Consider the following 17,798-nt stretch of genomic DNA (forward strand, 5'->3'; position numbering starts at 1 on the left):
TTTGTTTTTTTGTCTTTAAGTACAGGGATGATATTTCAGTCACCCTGACCAGTAAAAACTATCCTGCTGCGACACGGCTAATAGCTACACTTTCTTTTGCACTAATCCACCAGCGGGCTCATGAATTAGAAAAAGGACGGTGTCTGAAAGAAGAGTGAGTTTGGCAGAATACTGCACTCTTGAACCTTTGAAGCCAACTGAATCCCAAACCGAACAGCTGTATTTTCCCTCTTTTGCTGCAGGCAGCTATCCACTTCTCTTCATCAGGCAGCAGGGTGGAATGTTTTCACCCAATGGGTTTTTGGTTCAAGTCAGTCCCATGAGAGCAAACATCTGCTCTGCTGAAGTGTCCTTGAGCAAGACACTGCACCCCGACCAGCTCCGTGGACAGATGCTGCTATGCAGCTGCAGAGAGATCAATACTGTTTCATAATATTCATTACTATTCATGAGGGTTCATTAAGGTCCATGTCCATGCTGTGGCCTTTGTCCTGTCACAGAGTGACTGAGGATATATACATGTTACCAGAGGTCATACACTTTCTAGTGGCTCATCTAATGCAGATGTCCTCTGCAGGCACTGGCTCTGTATGCCCCCATCTGCAGATCACATTAATGTGACTGTGTCCCAGCTTCAAAAAGCATCCTCATTTCCTACATTTTTAAAGTGACGACTTGTGTTTGCAAGCAAGTTTGCATTTGGTCCTTTAAATCTCGAAATTTGAACAGGAAAAAAAAAATCTTCTTGTATATTACAGATAAGGCAGAGTCAGCTGTTTTGAATAAAAGTGTCAACTTCATGGTCCAGCAAGTTTCCATCCTGCCTTCATTATCAACATGAATGCGGCTGCATGAGGTAGAATGAAACACAACAACTTTTAAGCATTTCAAATTGGCCACAGCCGTGTCCCCCCCCCCCCCCCCCCCCCCCCCCCCCCCCAAAAAAAAAAATGGTTTGAGGAGTGGAGGGATGGAGAGAGCAGGGCTGCAGTGCAGCACATGGAGCAGTAGATGGCAGTTTGTGTCACTGTTTCTCCGAGGAGGAGGAGGAGGAGGAGGAGGAGGAGGAGGAGGAGGAGGAGGAGGAGGAGGAGGGAAGCACTGCAGTGAGGGAGGAAAGAGTGACTACAGTGCATCAGAGGGGGGACAAAAAAGCCCTCTGAATCAAAGTCCCCAGCGGAGCAGAAATACTAGCGTGGTCAAAATCAAAGGGCTTCTTCAAGGTCGGCTGTCCAACCAGACTGATTGAGACTAAATAAAAAACCACTGCCACTGTGTATGTGAGTTTTTCAGGGACAATCAGTGACAGACAAAGGTCACGATCCAGACAGACAAACTGGAAGCCCGAGAGGCTCATCAACCAAACACAGTTAGGCTGGCAAAACAACAGTGGACCATACGGTGGGACAGTGGACCAAGTCAACCTGACAACCAGGTAGACAGAGACAAGGCACAGAGAAAGATAAAGACCACAGGATGGAGTGAAGCATTTAGCTTTTTCACATCTTCAGAGTTGCTGGAGAACATCCAGCTAAGTACAGATCTGTGCAACCTTTCTCAAGTGTCTCATCTCAACACAAATGGGGATACTTCTTGAACAAATCTACATGAATAAAAGCTGCTTGATTTACTCTTTTCCCTGCAGTGGGTCAGAGATGAACCATCTCCACAGAGCTTTTCACCCTCTTTCAGCTCATTGTTTTGGTTTTCCAGTGCACAAACTCTGCTTTCATCAAGTCAGTCAGTTTTACTCGAAAGTGACAGAGAAGTAACTTGTCAGCAAATCCAAAAAAAAAAACACATGTATGTAATGTGACTATTACAAGCAACCTGCGTTCCCCAGCATAACCCTGTAAAGTAATGCTGCTCACATGGTGTGAAAACCAGCACTGCATAATGCACGTCAGGCCATGGACCAGTTGTATTGCAGTGTGTGTGTGTGTGTGTGTGTGTGTGTGTGTGTGTGTGTGTGTGTGTGTGTGTGTGTGTGTGTGTGTGTGTGTGTGTGTGTGTGTGTGTGTGTGTGTGTGTGTGTTGTTGTCTCTGTTCTTTATAGCCTAGTTTTCACCATCTAGGTCACATCATGTACAGTGCCTCACCCATAACCTCCGTCTGCTGCAGTGTGTGTGTGTGTGTGTGTGTGTGTGTGTGTGTGTGTGTGTGTGTAAGAATAGTATTTAGGTGTGTGCATGGTACATGCTGTGTTCACAGTGGCCGTCTATTTATACTCACTGTCCTGTCCCCAAAAAAAGACATGATACGGACTCTGTGGCCCTCCCTCTCTCCTCATTCCCTCCTTCCCATCTGCCCTGACTTGTCTTGCCTCTGTGCCGTGTGCCTTCCTGTCCTTCATTCCATCACTCATTTTCTGAGGAGCTGTTTGATGGAGAGTGATGCGAAGATACAGAAGGACGCAGAGGAAGACAGAGAAGAAACTGGAGGCGAGGTGGTGAAAAAGTGTGAGATGCACTGAACATGAATCCAGTTTTGGATTCATGTGCTGGTTGTCTTTTAATCTCTCCATTTCTCTCTCATTCTTGCACCAACTTTCTCTTTGTCTCTTTGTTTTTTTTACCACTCTAAAGTGTGTCAATCCATCTCTCCATCCTTTCACATTATGTCCGTATCAGTATCTCAACTTTCTCTCGCTCTCAGCTGTTTATGATAAATCCATTGCGCTTCTTCGATTTCAGATGTGGTGAGGCGAGCTGAAGCGCTGCGTCTCATGCATTAAATGCACCAATCAGTGCTGCTGCAGGGCTTGGGGATTATCTGCCATTGGGCCATGGAGGAAGTAATGTTTAAACATTAGCTAGTGGCTGTCGATCGTGCATGTGATTAAATAGACCGAGCCAAATTGCTTGTGTGGTAGAGAGTGAGTATGTGGTAAATCTTTATTCTATGTTCTGTGTTTGTTTGCAGACCTCCTTGTTAAAGACTGCAACTAGTAAGCTGTTTCGTTTACAGGGATATCCATTCTTCCATAATAGTGCTGCAAAAGCTGATTTAGACAAATGGGTGTTGACCCTGGAACAGCGGCACACTCAGGTGGCAGCGTTTCAGAGGAAAACTGCATAAAATGCATCTCTTGGGACAAAGAGTTCCATATGGATCGCTGTACATTGTTTGCTATTTGTGACACTTTGTGGGGAATTTAGTTCTTTGTACTTAAAATGAAAAGTCAGGATTTTTATTTCCTCTGCTGCAGCTGAGGCCTGACAAACTTCACACACCCCTCACAGCAGCACATTCTGAGTCAAAATGTGTTTGACTTGATAATGTATGCTTAATGTATAGTTAACACACAGATATGACAGTGGTAACTCAAATTAGAATATTTCCCCAAATGCCAAGCCGTTGCTTTAACAGGGAAATTAATGTAAGTGCAGGATTTCATTGTAATGCAGATTGCTGGGTAACAAAAGAGGACTTTGTATTTGTCTTCAGCAGGTAAGAATGTGTGTGTGTGAACCACTTTGATTTAGAAAGTCATAAAAATAACGTGCTGCGTGGAGAAGAGGCACCAGATGTATATCTAAATGGATTTGCTGAGGATGACGTGTTTTACTGGAAGCGGTGGTTGATTCTGATGTAAATTTTGCTTTGTCTGAAAATGACTTTGACAGAACTTTTTGCACACACAGCTCCACGGGAGATGAAGCGCAGTTTACCTCCAAGCTCAGCTGCCCTGGGGATTCACTGTCACTGCCCATATTGAGGCTGTTTTTCTCCCCTGCTGTCGATAGCATCTACCACATGGCAAAATAACTCATCGAAAAGTCTGACCTTGGGTGCAGAGGTAAACACCTGGGACCGCTTTGCCGGGACTGGAATAGGATTTTTACTGCAGGTTTTGGAAGAAAGACAGAGAAAAATAACTCTTGTACAAAGTATATACCACTTCTCTGGTCACCTCTGCTCAAATGGCATTTTTTCATGGAAGAATGTGTGTGTTTATACCTGTAGTGACACGCTTGCTATGTGACCGGAGAGCAGTGAGTCTGTGGCTGTTGCTCTACCTGAGCTGCACTGACCTGTTACAGTGTGTGTTTTTGTGTCCAAGGTGAATTGAGCTGATGGGTGATGGCAGGCGGAGTGCTGACAAGACAAACGTTTCACCTTTACTTTGCCCGCCGTTTCTCTTTCTCCTGTTGCACCGGCGCCCGTCCTTCATCCCGTGCGCACGTACACAAAGTTACACAAACTGCATGCACGATGTTTAACCCCGGGACCTCCGACAAGCTGGTGACATAACACACACGAGCACACATTCTGACTATCACAAGCTGAAGGATAATATAGCGAAATGTACAACTGGTGGAATTATACCACTTGTATGGGCTACAATTTAGCACCGTCAGCACTCATATGAATGAGCTGAGTCTATTTTAATAAGTTGCTGCTGAAGTGTCAGCATGTCTTTAATACAGTAACACATGCACTGTATATATAAATGTGTGCTTATTCCTCAGTTGTCCAAGTTTCCCTAATTGGAAATCCAGACATTCATGACAGCCGTCTTTTTAAAACCCTCCTCCCTCTCTTCCTCTCTCATCCACCCCTCTTTCTGCCTTCCTTTACATCTCACTCCCTATTCTGTCCGATAAGACCAGATGACATGATTTCATGCTTGGCTGTTGGAAGATATTCTCATAATTACTGCTGTGAGAAATGAAGGCTAACAGATTCCTCCTCTCTCTCTTTCTGCTGGTCACACACAAAATTAATTATACAGACAAAGACGGCGATTAATTGGTTGTTAAAGAGTATTTCATGCATAAACAGCAGGTGAGCAGAAGGCTGAGTTTTGGTGGGTTTTAAGGCTAACTACTGATTAATCCCTTTTAGGTTTTGCCATCATTCATTAGGTGTGACATCTGAGAACTAACCCAAACCATGAATCTATGTCTGACAAGTTAAGAAACACAGTCAGGTTGATTTAAAACAGGTTTTAAACTGGGGGGTGAACTTACAGGTTGAATTTTGACCTTCCATACTTACCATAGCTGTGTGCACGTACCATTATTCTGTGCAATTCTTTCAGAAGATCATCGGAGCTGCTGTGTTTCTTGTTCCTTCAAATTTTGTTTTAGTGTGGCAGCTTTTATCAGATCTCAGCAGCTATTTTGGTGAGAATGATATTATCAAAACTGAGAGAAATGACAGCCAAAATTACAAAACTGTGGGCGAGTAATAAATTGGAATTATCCTTCAACTTCACATTTTCTGTCACTTTCTTTGTCGCTCTCTATTGTCTTTTTCCAATAATCCTCTCCTACCTGCTCTAAACTTTAAGGTTTTTCCTTCTCTCTCTCTCTCTCTCTCTCTCTCTCTCTCTCTCTCTCTCTCTCTCTGCCTCTCTGCCTGTGTAACTTTTCCTCACTACTCTTCTTCCTCTCCCTCTCATCCTCTCATTCCCTTGGCCACTCCATTAACCAGAGGGTCACTTTTCCAGCTGGTTAGCCCAGGCCAGATTTCCATCAGGTCGCCGACGTACGAGACTGTCCCACTATCTGTGTGTGTGTGTGTGCGTGCGTGTGCATGTGTGTGTGACAGGTTCATTTGTCAGTTTTACTCCAGTCTTGTCCTCCAGTGTGATGTTGTAATGACCCGAGGCGGCCCAGACAGAAGAATGACATTTAACACTTCCCCACCACACCACACCACACCACACCACACCACACCACACACACACAGACAAAAAAACTCTCTCTGTCACACACGCGCACAGATAAGTGTTAAAGTGCTGACGTGTGTCTCCACTGCACTTTAAGTTTGATTTCCACTTGATGATGGTCAAGTCTTCTTTTCCATGTCTGGGCACGACTGCTCATACCAGCAGTGGTTATATAGACCAGAAAAACTGCAAAATGCAAAACTTTTCTCATGAAAGATGTTCCACACACAAGATATTTAAGATAACAAATGTAAAATCTGTCCTTTTGCATCATTAATATCCGTGTTAAACTAGGAATGAGCTCACGTGGCTCTGTGAACAACAACAGGTATGAGCAAATAAATATTAAATATTTTACAAGAATATCAAATCAATACTTTATAACCTCTCTGGAAACACTTGCTCTGGGCATCCTGTCTGTCAGCTACCTGAGGCTGATGCTTACACAGCTGCTGAGTAAACCATCCCGAGGTGTTCAGCATACACACATCAGTTACAAACAGATACACAGCTGGAATATTTACTATATGTCTACAACCTGTGAAGCAATCTGCTGTATTTTATTGATGGAAGTGGTTGAGTTTCTTCTCTGTGCGAGTCAAATGTAAAGAAAATAGAAAGTTTAATATGATGTTTACTTAATTGTTGCCTGGCCTGGGTCAGTCCGTTGTCCAGTTTAGGCTGTAGTCGTGATCACCCTTGATGTTGTTTTGCTTTGTCTCATTTAGCCTCATTTAATTAAGTTCGGTTTACTCCCAAAAGCAGGTGGAGCACTACACACACCAGCACAAATATCAGCTGTCCTCTCTCTTTCCCTCAGTGCTTCATCTACCTCTCTCCCTCTCCATCTGTCTTTCTTTCGCTCCATCATCTTTCTCCCCCTCCTTTCATTCATCCTGTTTCAGATTGAAATAAGTTTACCCGCCAGCAGAACAGGAATTATGATTATTATTATTAATGACCGTGTGTGTGTGTGTGTGTGTGTGTGTGTGTGTGTGTGTGTGTGTGTGTGTGTGTGTGCAGGTATGTGTGTGTTGGCACGAGGAAACCGTTCAGTAAAAGACAAACACAGAGCACACAGAAACCTCCCTGAAACAGAAGGTCATTTCCAGCATGTCATTACACAGCTGGAACTCTGAAATGAAAGATTCTATCAAATGTTGGCATTTTGCTACATTTTAGGATTTTTTTGTTGAATTCTCCTCACATCGTGACAGTTTCCTCTGCGCGCGTCCCTCAGCCCATCAACGTCATGCGTTATTTTATCACGCAGATGATCTAAAATTGATCAGAAACCATGACTCAAACCAGCTTTAAAGATTTCTTGTCGCATCCAAATAATCAAGGTTTGTTGCATGACGTCTTTTGTCTGTCTTGTCCCTTCATTGTCCTTTTGTATAAACCATCAGCAAGTGTGATGCACCAAGTCTCCCAGTGCAGCTTTGATATGAAATTTATCAGCAGTTATCATCTGGCTCTGCAAAGCTCGCGGTACAGCAGTAGCTTTGAGGCTCTATAAAGAAAGCAATCTAGTGACCATAATGTTATCTCACAGCAGCTGGGAGACTGTGGCTGTGGAAGGTGAATGAGGAAGGGTGCCGGCTACTGAATAGCCCTTTAGACGATGGAGCGATGTTGGAGCAGTTGGAGAGGACAGAACATATGCATGCTTGTAGAAGTAAAAGTAAAAGTACGATATAACGGCGCAGGCTGTGGTGTGTCACCTGTTTTATCTGATTGATTCATTTGGATTCTTTGAGCAGCTTACCACAGATAGAGAGCGAGGGAGAGAGGGACGGAGAGAAAGAAACTGGGCTCAATAAATATTGTTCCAGGAGTGAAGTCATCTGACATTTAGGAATCAGCCAGCCATGGCAAGTAGGGTGTGTGTGCGCGTGTGTGTGTGTGTGTTTGCGCGAATTTGTGGGCAGACAGGAGAGCCCAGAGGGCACGCTGCTCAGACAGAGTCATTATTTAGTGACACACAGATGACGGGGTGGCCTTAACAGGGACTGCAATTGTACACAAGGCTCCACACACACATGTAGATGCACAGAGCACACACTTTTACACCAACATTACATCTATAAGGCCAGAGGTGTCGGGATTTTAACGAGAAGCATCAGTATCTTTACCTGTTGCCGCTCTCTCTCTCCTTCCTGCTCTCTGTGCATGAAAGAGCACACGCACAGCTACAGTAATTTCAAGCCAATCACCGACGTCAGATGTTTTCCTCAGTCAAATCAAACAATGTTAGAAGGATATGGTAAACTATGGAAGATGGAAGACAACACAACTTGCAAATACCTGCAATCCCCTTCACACACTGTGTCCTATGGTAATTTATCTGTGTTTGTTTAAAGGAGGTGTTTCCCTATTTGTGTGACAAATTGGTCAGTGCTAATTGGTTTCCGGGGCTCCACATGCTCTTCTAATGAAACAGGCTGTTTTAGGCTTATTAACATAACACTGACATTATCCATGAGCCACCTCTCTTGTTGGCTGGCTGCTCTCCCCTCCATGAGTGTACCATAAAAAAGTAGCTTGTTTAAACTGTCCTATCAGGGAAAAATGAAGTCCACAACCCTGTTTACAGTACATCTGGCATCGGTACTGATTAAATTTTCTAATTTAAGTCTCTCATATTGGCTTTGTTAGTTTAGTTGAGTTTAACCGGCAGTGATGTGTTGACATCACAGGGTGTTTGTGATTGACAAGAAATAAAACACTTGACGGCAAATATTTCATTTTCTATATTATGTACCATATTTCATTCTTTGTCAATGGATAAGTAAAAAAAAAAGTTTTGTTGACAGTGCTCAAACATGCTGGCAAAACACGAGTTGACTTTTATTATGAAGTAGTCACAGGAAATGCAGTGTGTTTGTCAGTGAGACTGGCCCTTCATTGCTTCACACTTCATCAAAAATGCATCTGCAAAACAAGTCATTTTCTGCCTTTTTTGGTTTTGACAGCGGATCAGTTTGAAATGTTGCAGGGAGTAATGGAACAAGAAGGAGCAGCCACAGTGAGCTGTTAGACGAAGAGCTGCAGGCGACAGGCTGCACACCTCCAACTTCTCAGCAAGGTAACCAGCTCCTTTCACTGTGCCCTGCTGAGTGCAGACTCATGCCATGTGCAGCATAAAATCACATCTCAACTGCTCACACAATGATGGAAAAAAGCCAATTATTGCTTGACTTCTGTATTAATACGGCAATAGTTTGTTTTGTTAAACCATAACCAGGACTGAAAGCATAAGGGTTACAACTCTTACAACTTTATTTAAAACAAAGATAAATGGTGAAAACAGAGAGCACAGCTGCATAAATAGGGATTTGCATGTGTTGTCCACACAGCAAAATTCTTCAATGTTCAGGTCTGTGTGTGTTGTGAAGAGATTTTGGAATGTATTAGTGAAGGAGTCTTATCCTTAGTTTGACTCTATGACCCTGGGAGAAACTGCATGGTAAAATGGCAAACACACACACACACACACACACACACGCACACACACAAACAAACAGACATCGCTGGAGGGAGCGGTTGATGTACACCACTCTGTGATCGTAAGCCAAAGGGGTAGGAGGGAGAAATAGGGAGCGAGAGAGAGAAGCCCAGAGAGTCAGCACAGCTAAAATTACAGCCCTGTCACACCAAATCAGCGCCGATAACCGTGTGTGTGTGTGCTTGCGCTTACACGCAAGTGAGAGAGGGGAAGTGTTGTGTTTGGCTCTGCCTAAAGACATCAGGGGGAAGTAAACAAAGCAAACATGCATACACGCATGCATACTGTACACACACTCGTATGCACAAGTGCACTTGACGATGTTCTGCAGTCAATAGAGATTACGTGATGGGAGGATCAGAGCAGGGGCAGAGTCGGTCAGCGCCTGTCTGGGCCTCTACTACAGTAACAACACACGCCCACTCTGCAGTCGATTCACTTTTAATCCAATCAAGCCCAGATGTAAATTTTGAAATGGCTATTTGTTTGCTAATGAGTATTCACTCTCAGTATATCTTAACCAGAGTGACATGGCAACAAAAGTCTGAATGCAAGTGGAAGCTGGACCTCTCCGTCTCCATCTTTGTCTCAACCAAACAAACAAGAATGTATGTGCACACACGCGCACACTGTGAGCTAATATGCCACAGTGCCACCATATGTGGGAACAGGTGGTTGCTCTGACAGTGTCTCTCACAGCATTTCCTAGTTAGCATCAAAGAATGGCTCTCCCATTATACTTCAAACTCACACTAACTGGGACCTATTAGGCTGTTTTCTATTGGTGTCGTCACCCAGCAGACCACATATCAGCTGCTTCATTGGTCAAACCAAATGCTATTTTTGAGTCAAACAGCGCTGTGAGGCTTATAGTCGCTCTTCCATTATGAAAATTTCGATTAAACAGCTGAACAAAGTGAACCTCTGCTGTCTCACAGACTGCTTAATAAACTACAACATGAACATGGTCAAAAGTCCTCTATTTTGTCTGTCCTCCATCAGACTGTTGTATCTTGTTTGAGTGTATAATACCCAGGTTTAGATAATTCTAATGGAGCTACAATGGAGTTAGAGCGCAGACAAACACTGACATTAAATCAAATAAAACCAGGGATCCATTGAAAGGATATAAGGTAGATTCATTTCTCAACCAGCAGTATCTTTAGACCAGGATAAAATACATCCATAAAATATATTACATTATGAAAAAGAGCTGTGTCTATTTTCTTGTCTTTGCTTGCTCATCTGTAAAAATTCATTCACGGCATCTTGCCATATTCCTTAAAGTTATTTAATTCAGACCATAAGTAAGACTCGGAAAATCCATCCATGTCAGCCTCTTGGGTATTATTGTGAGCGTGAGAAATCAGGACTTTATGACAGCTATGATATCTACTTTGTGAAAAGAACTCCAGGAAGTGCCAAAGGAGCGGAGTTTTACTGCGTGAATGAAGAGATCCGCCTTTGTTCAACATAAACCAGGCTCAAAGCCCCGTGTTAGCAAACCCATGCTGCTGGAACGCCCTTGAAGAAATTAAGAACCAACTATCTTCACCCGGGTGATGGTCAACATCTGGCCGTGACCTCTGACCTCCCTGCGATGGTCAAAAGTCAAATGGGCACCACAGGAATTAAAGCTAAGCTCTCATGTCTTGTGTATGTGTGTTTGTGAGTATGTTTGTATGCGTGTCGACTCGGTGTGTGTGAGAGTGTGTGCTGACATTGATGAATGAGCCCTACATCAGAGCAATCTGCTACCACGGCTCTATAAAACAACCACAAATCACTTCAGGAAACATGTTTTTGAAGAGGGCCTCCAGTGTCAGATGTTGTCTTGTGTGAGTGTATTTGTGCATAAATCTGTGAGGATCGGCTTGTTTCTGTGTGTGTGTGTGTGTGTCTGTGTGTGTTCGACTTGCACAGTATTCTCACATCGCATCCGCTGAGTCCAGTGAATCTGAAAGAAGTGACGGATTAGCCTCTCCAGACAATCGTTTACAAGCACAGAAAATTCTCTCTTTTGAACTGAGCTGAATGCAGCTCACCTCAGTTTAACTCTTCCCGGTGAGGCGTGCATTCAGATCATTCCTTTATTCAGTGTTTAAAAGCACAATGCTTAGCTTTTCACAGCAGCAGCAAGAATCGGTCACTGAGCCCTCATAATGTTTTTCGTGAGAGCGAAAGAAATCTTAGCTCCTTAATAAATGTTTGTGTTTGTATTGTGAGATTTGATCCCATGTGGCTCATTGAATAGCAGCGTTGGGTGTTCCACCACGCCGGTGGAGGCGGTGTCAACAATAATTGGATGGATTGGTGCGAACTTCGTCCCCAGAGGATGAATCCTACCAATTTTGGTGAGTCCTTGACTTTTCCTGCCATCATGAGGTGGATATTTTTGGTTTTTAGGGAAATGTCTGGGCAACTATTGGATGGGTTGCCATTAAATTTGCCATTCATGCACCTCTTATGATGAATCCTAATGACTGGATGTATGATCATGTTTCATCAGGTCAAAATGTTTGTTTTTCCAGTTCTTGACCAGCAAAACCATTAATCAATGGCTCAATCAAATCATCTTTTTGCATGACATCATACAAAATTTGTAATCTGAAAAATCTGGGCTTTTTCTACATTTTTAATAAGAATTTCACCTGTAATCATTAATTTGTACAACTGTGTTTTCTTAATTGACACCACAGTATGATTATTACATTTTGTTTCACTTCTATGGAAAGCCCTTGACTGTATGTGTGTGTGTGTGTGTGTGTGTGTGTGTGTGTGTGTGTGTGTGTGTGTGTGTGTGTGTGTGTGTGTGTGTGTGTGTGTGTGTGTGTCTCTCTCTCTCTCTCTCTCTCTCTATGGGGTAAATAAGGTCCAGTTTGACAGTTACCTTCACTATGTGCTGAAGGGCAAAAGCCCAGTGTCGCTCGGCCCCCTGGGAAATATTCCGGGTCTAAACCTGGAAACAGAGTGGAGATTGTTCCTTTCATCTCCCTCTCTCTCGCTCCGTATGTCTCCCCGCTCCTTGTTCCCTCTGTTTTTTTTTTTTACCATCTCTCCCCGGCTTCTCTCCACTTTCTAACTCTCTCATCTCTCTCGCAGCACCTGTAATTCCTGCTTTCTCCCCTAATCAGATCCTAATAGGGAAAAGCTTGCAGATGTCAGCACTGGTTAATTAACGCTCTCTTCCTCTTCCCTCTTGCCGTCTCCATCTCCAACTCTCTTACACACACATGCACTTATTATTTCATAGCCAGAGTGAGCAGTGAGACGGCGATCTCTCATTGTCTCATATAGAGGAATGTGAAGAGGTTAAGACACAACATTACATTCTGGAGTCTACTTGCTTTGCTGATGGGACTGATGCATTAACCTTTTGCAGTTTGCAAGGCAACTTATTTTATTTTGTTTATCAGTTAAATTATTTCATCTATCCATGTTCTCCATGGATACATGGAAACATATGGCCTGTTTACAATGGCAGCAGGCAAGGCAAGGTAGTCCAGATGTCCCTCTCCCCAGCAACGTTTTCCAGCTCCGCCTGTGGGATCTCAAGGCTTTCGCCTTGCTTCTCAGCTCCCTCTTCACCACAACGCTCGGGCACAATGCCTGCACCACTGCTGACGCCGCACCAATCCGCCTTTCGAACTCATGAAATTGGCAGTCGGCACAGTGTAGCTTTTCAATTAGAAGTCTTAAAAGGTCTCTGTAGGGGTACAACTAGACGTGATCCAGGTAACTTCATTTTTGGTAGGTTTGTTCACATCGAAGTTTGAATGACAGGAATGAACTCGGGTGCAAGAAAGTGAACAAATACGTTTACCTGATTTGCCCCCCCCATGTAATACAGAAAGTCATTTTTCCTTTACTCTGTTTCTATCTGTCAGACATTATTTATAACCAAATCCATTTGCAGTCTCGATTGTCGCTCATGATCTCCATGTGACTGCAGAGAAGATAAATTATATCTTCAACTTCTCAGTAATTTAAGTTTTATTGCTGCACAAGTTTTAAATGGAAGAATGGAACAGGCAAATATGAGTAGATTGACCAAATACACATTGTAATACAAGAGAAACCTTTTCCTTTTATACAGTTTTTATAAATATCTTTCCAAATACACTACCCTGCAATGCATAATGTAATTAGAGGTAAATCATTAATAATTGTTGAGGCAGAGTGCAGCAGCTCTTTTGTTAAATTGTATTTAAGAATACAAATAAACCCATCGGGCCTGATGTTCACTTACTTTTAAAGCTAGTTCATAATTCATCTTGAAATTCTGCGTCAACTCCGTGACATTATGCAACCAGACAGTTTTGGGCTGTCACCCATCCAAACAGCTAATGCTTGGTACAGTATGAAATGTTAATGAGTGAATGTGATGTTATTCTCTGCGACCCTTCCACAATCCTGCTTTATAATTGCCCACGGTGTAGCCCCTGCAAGATGCATGTGTGCTTGAAACACGCACACACTTGCCCAAGAAGCTAGAGACTTACATACATGCAGTACATGAGACATACTACATGCTTTCCATGAACAAGTACCACACATGTATGTACATTTTTTTGCCTGAAGTAGTACAAGACTTGCAGTATGTACACACATACTGCATGCATACTGTTTTGCCCAAAGTTCAAAGAGAACCATTAGAGCTTAACTAAACCTATAATCAGTGCAGATTCATGGCTAAAGCATGACCAAATAGATCTGAAACAAGTCTGTGAGAAAGTCCAAGCGAGAGCTTTTAACAAAATACGCTGCTTTGTAAAATTAATAAGCAATTGCATCTTCTCTTTGTGAACATTCATTCCACTTCCACAGCAGGAAGTGTTTGACTATGTCTTTTTAATGACAGCGTCTGCCAAAAACTGGTGTGACTTTCCGTCCTGCTGCCTCCACAGCTTTCTCCGACACGTCTTCCTGTCCTCTCCTCCCACGTCTTTGTTTGATTTCCCTCTACAACTCTCCATTCTCTCCCTCGACTTCTTTCTGTCCTTGTTTCAGCATTTGACTCACTCTCTCTCACAGACACACACACTAGAAAAGCACATTTCAAACCAGCATTTTTTTGTGTGCTACAAAAATCAGCATGCCATCCACGTAATTTAAATGCGTTTTGGGGACATCCACCACTGCTGGAAACTTATGGCTGTAGTCAAAAGTGAGCAATACAGCAGGCGACTAAGTGAGAGCTAGTATGAATAAAATAAAATACATTATAATCACACTGTGCTCCTGCACAGAGTGATATTGCAAAGAGAATACATTTTGAAATACCTAATAAATTTAGCAGCTAGCTTTTTTTTTTTTTTTTAACCAAATGAATTTTGCATTTTGAAATGAACGCCTTCATGTGAAGCATTAAGCATCACTCTAATCTTAAAATCATCAAAATCTCATTATCATCATAGCTCTGTCTTTTATGGAAGACTACGAGGAAGAAGATCATTTCTGTCTCCGTGATTAGTTTGAAGAGCTGGAGCAATTAATGAATGCATTTTTCATTTAATGTAATGGTTTATTCAACTTCTGCAGAGTTTGCCACCACATGTAGAGTCTCCAAGCAATCAGATTCTTTCAGATTTGTGCAAACTGTCATGCAAACCTTTTGTTCTGTCCTTTCCTGGATATTACTGTGGCTCTTTGATCTAAATGACACTGTGGTGGTGCAACGTGTCATGTGTCAGCATATGTTTGTGCTTGTGACTTTTGTGTGTTTGTGTGTGTATTGAGATGTTCAGGCATCCATTATGCAGTGGTAAAATAGCCACTAAAAACTGACATAAAGAAGAGGAAGAAGACCCTTATAGATAGATTTTAACCTATGTTTATGATTTGACAAGGTCAAAGCTAAATTAAGACTTTTCTTTCTTAAAAGATTTCTTTCTTAATGCTGAAGCTGGCTGATAGATGACCCCCAAATTTGCATTTAAGGGAGAAACAAACTTGTCGTCTGCCTTAAGTGCATTTTCTGTTTTGGCCCCAATATACTGCAGCTTAACAGGACTGACAACAGGCACACCAAAAAAGAATTCTGAGGTCCTCCGAGGGCATCGTGCACGCTGCTTCCTCTAAAATCTGTGTCCATACTCATTTATTGTGTGTGCATCTTGTACATGCACAGTGTGGCTGCGCACGCTCGTGTGTGTGCGGTGTGTGTGTGTGTTTGTGTGTGTGTGTCTTTGCAAGATTGGGAGCAGAACTGCTTCTAAGTCTAAGTGACAACTGTGTCCAGAATGTCAAGCAAACTGTCGCAGGGACAAAACCTCAGGGTCACTCAGCCATCTGTTCCTTATGTATATGTATGTATATGTGTGTGTGTGTGTGTGTGTGTGTGTGTGTGTGTGTGTGTGTGTGTGTGTGTGTGTGTGTGTGTGTGTCCCAATAACATAAATCATTACATTTTTGGATGAAAACTTAAGTAGTGGTTATGGTAATGGTTAAGCTAAGTATCGAGGAAATGAAAGTAAGTCTATGTAATGTCCCCAAAAGTGATGGAAACACAACTCTCTCTCTCTCTCTCTCTCTCTCTCTCTCTCTCTCTCTCTCTCTCTCTCTCTCTCTCTCTCTCTGTGTGTGTGTGTGTGTGTGTGTGTGTGTGTGTGTGTGTGTGTGTGTGTGTGTGTGTGTGTGTGTGTGTTCACATAATAGGCATGTGTAAATGAATAATGCTGACAGTTTTATTCCTTTACCGTTGCTGTGTAATCTGCTATTACAGCATAATGGGCAATCATTCTGAATAGGATCTTAATGTGTGTGACTGTGTATATTTGAGTGTGAGTGTGAGTGTGTGTGTGGGTGCTGTTTGATAAGGAGCTAAATGGGAATGAAGACTCCAAATTGCCTTTGCAGTTTGAGCTCAGCTGCTTAGGCAGGTTATGATTATTACACTGATGCTGTTTCTCATAAAATGATCTCCAGCATGACGCAGTGAATCTGCCATGTTGATCTGTTTCTTTTAGATATGCTCAGTAATGCTACATGGAGAGTAATTGCTTGCTAGAAATGTTAGTAAAAATCCACATGCTCTATGTAATGAGAGGTTGTTAATCAACCCTGCTTCTCTGGCTGTGATGTTACATGCAGTAATCATCTCTGGAGTCACTGATTGTGCACGTTCGTGGATGCACGAGCAAACATTTCAATTTCAATAACAATGAAAAACAGAACATATCTGCCTAAATGATGCTTTCAGGCAAAATTGACACTTGATGTTCTATTTGATCCTGGTTTGACCACCACAATCAAATCCTCCACCTGTGGGAAACAATGATGTCCTTCATTTCAATGATTTAAAATTCAGCCTCTGTGAACACTCAACGTGTCAACATGAAAGTATTAACAAAGGGAGTAAAGGCTGAAATGTACTGGGAGTAAATCTGATGCATGTCATACTTAATTACCTGGTGCAGCCATTGTTTTCAAGTGTCAGTTCTGTTCAATTACACACTGGCAGCTTTTCATGGTGCGTCAAAACACCTGTCGGGGAAAATGTTTTGATTTTCTAGTGGCAACCGCAAGCAGACAGATGTTACCAGCTGTTCAGTCCAAACTAATGTTTAATTACAGACAACAGAGACCACAGAGCACAGACCCACTGAACACAGGTTTGCAACTAAGAACTATTTTGATGATCGACGAATCTGTCAATAACTACTTTAATTAACTGATTATTAATTGGATAAAAAAGTCAATATTTCTCATTTTATTTAAACGAATATATTATCCCCGGATCTTTTTGTACAGTGTTATTCAGCCAATTTACCAATGCAAGTACAGACAAATCCACATTGGGAATGCAGCCATGCACTGAGAATAAAAGGGAAATGTAACTCATGTATGAGCCTGTTTGATCAGATATTGCTCAAGTTTCTGTTGTTAAAAAATAAAACATTCGCTTTAGATTGTCTCTGACTGATGGCACGAAATGTTCCAAACGTTACGTTATACTCGTGTTTCTATGACCTAATTTCAGCTAATTAACGTTATCTCAATCTGCCAGATTACAGGTTAATTCAAAAACAAATGGAACGGACAGAAATACCCTCTGACTGCTTTCTCTCCATTTTGCGATGGATCAAGCTTCAGTGTTAGCTTTAAAATGGCTTTATCAAGGGCCCGGGTCCATCTGTCCATCGCAAACTGGAGGGAAACAGACAGAAGACATTTGTTTCTTTTCATATCAGAACCTGTAATCACATGTGTTTCTGATGTATAATTAGTCTCTGCCTCTGGTATTATTCTAATGCTTACCCAACAAACCAAGGAGACAGCGTCCTTTCCTGTAATTCTTCACATGAGCTACTCCAAGCATGGCATTGGCTGACTTAGTGCTCCCACCTTAGGGGACACTGCCATATGCACCACAGCATAGACCAAAGTGATCCATGATGAAATTTGTTGCCACCTATTTTTAGAATCGATTTTAATCTACGTTCTCACTAGTTTGCTAAACTTCTAGACTCTGATAGTAACTTCCACCTCTCACAGGTTGACCCTTTGAACAGCACGCGTATCATCTACACGACTGCCCATGTTGTAACCACAAGCTCACCAGTTCCATCTGAAGGCAGAATTTATATCAGAGGAATTCAGAGGACCTCATGT

This window comes from Chaetodon trifascialis, chromosome 15 (genome assembly GCF_039877785.1).
Source record: "Chaetodon trifascialis isolate fChaTrf1 chromosome 15, fChaTrf1.hap1, whole genome shotgun sequence".
Classification (NCBI taxonomy): domain Eukaryota; kingdom Metazoa; phylum Chordata; class Actinopteri; order Chaetodontiformes; family Chaetodontidae; genus Chaetodon; species Chaetodon trifascialis.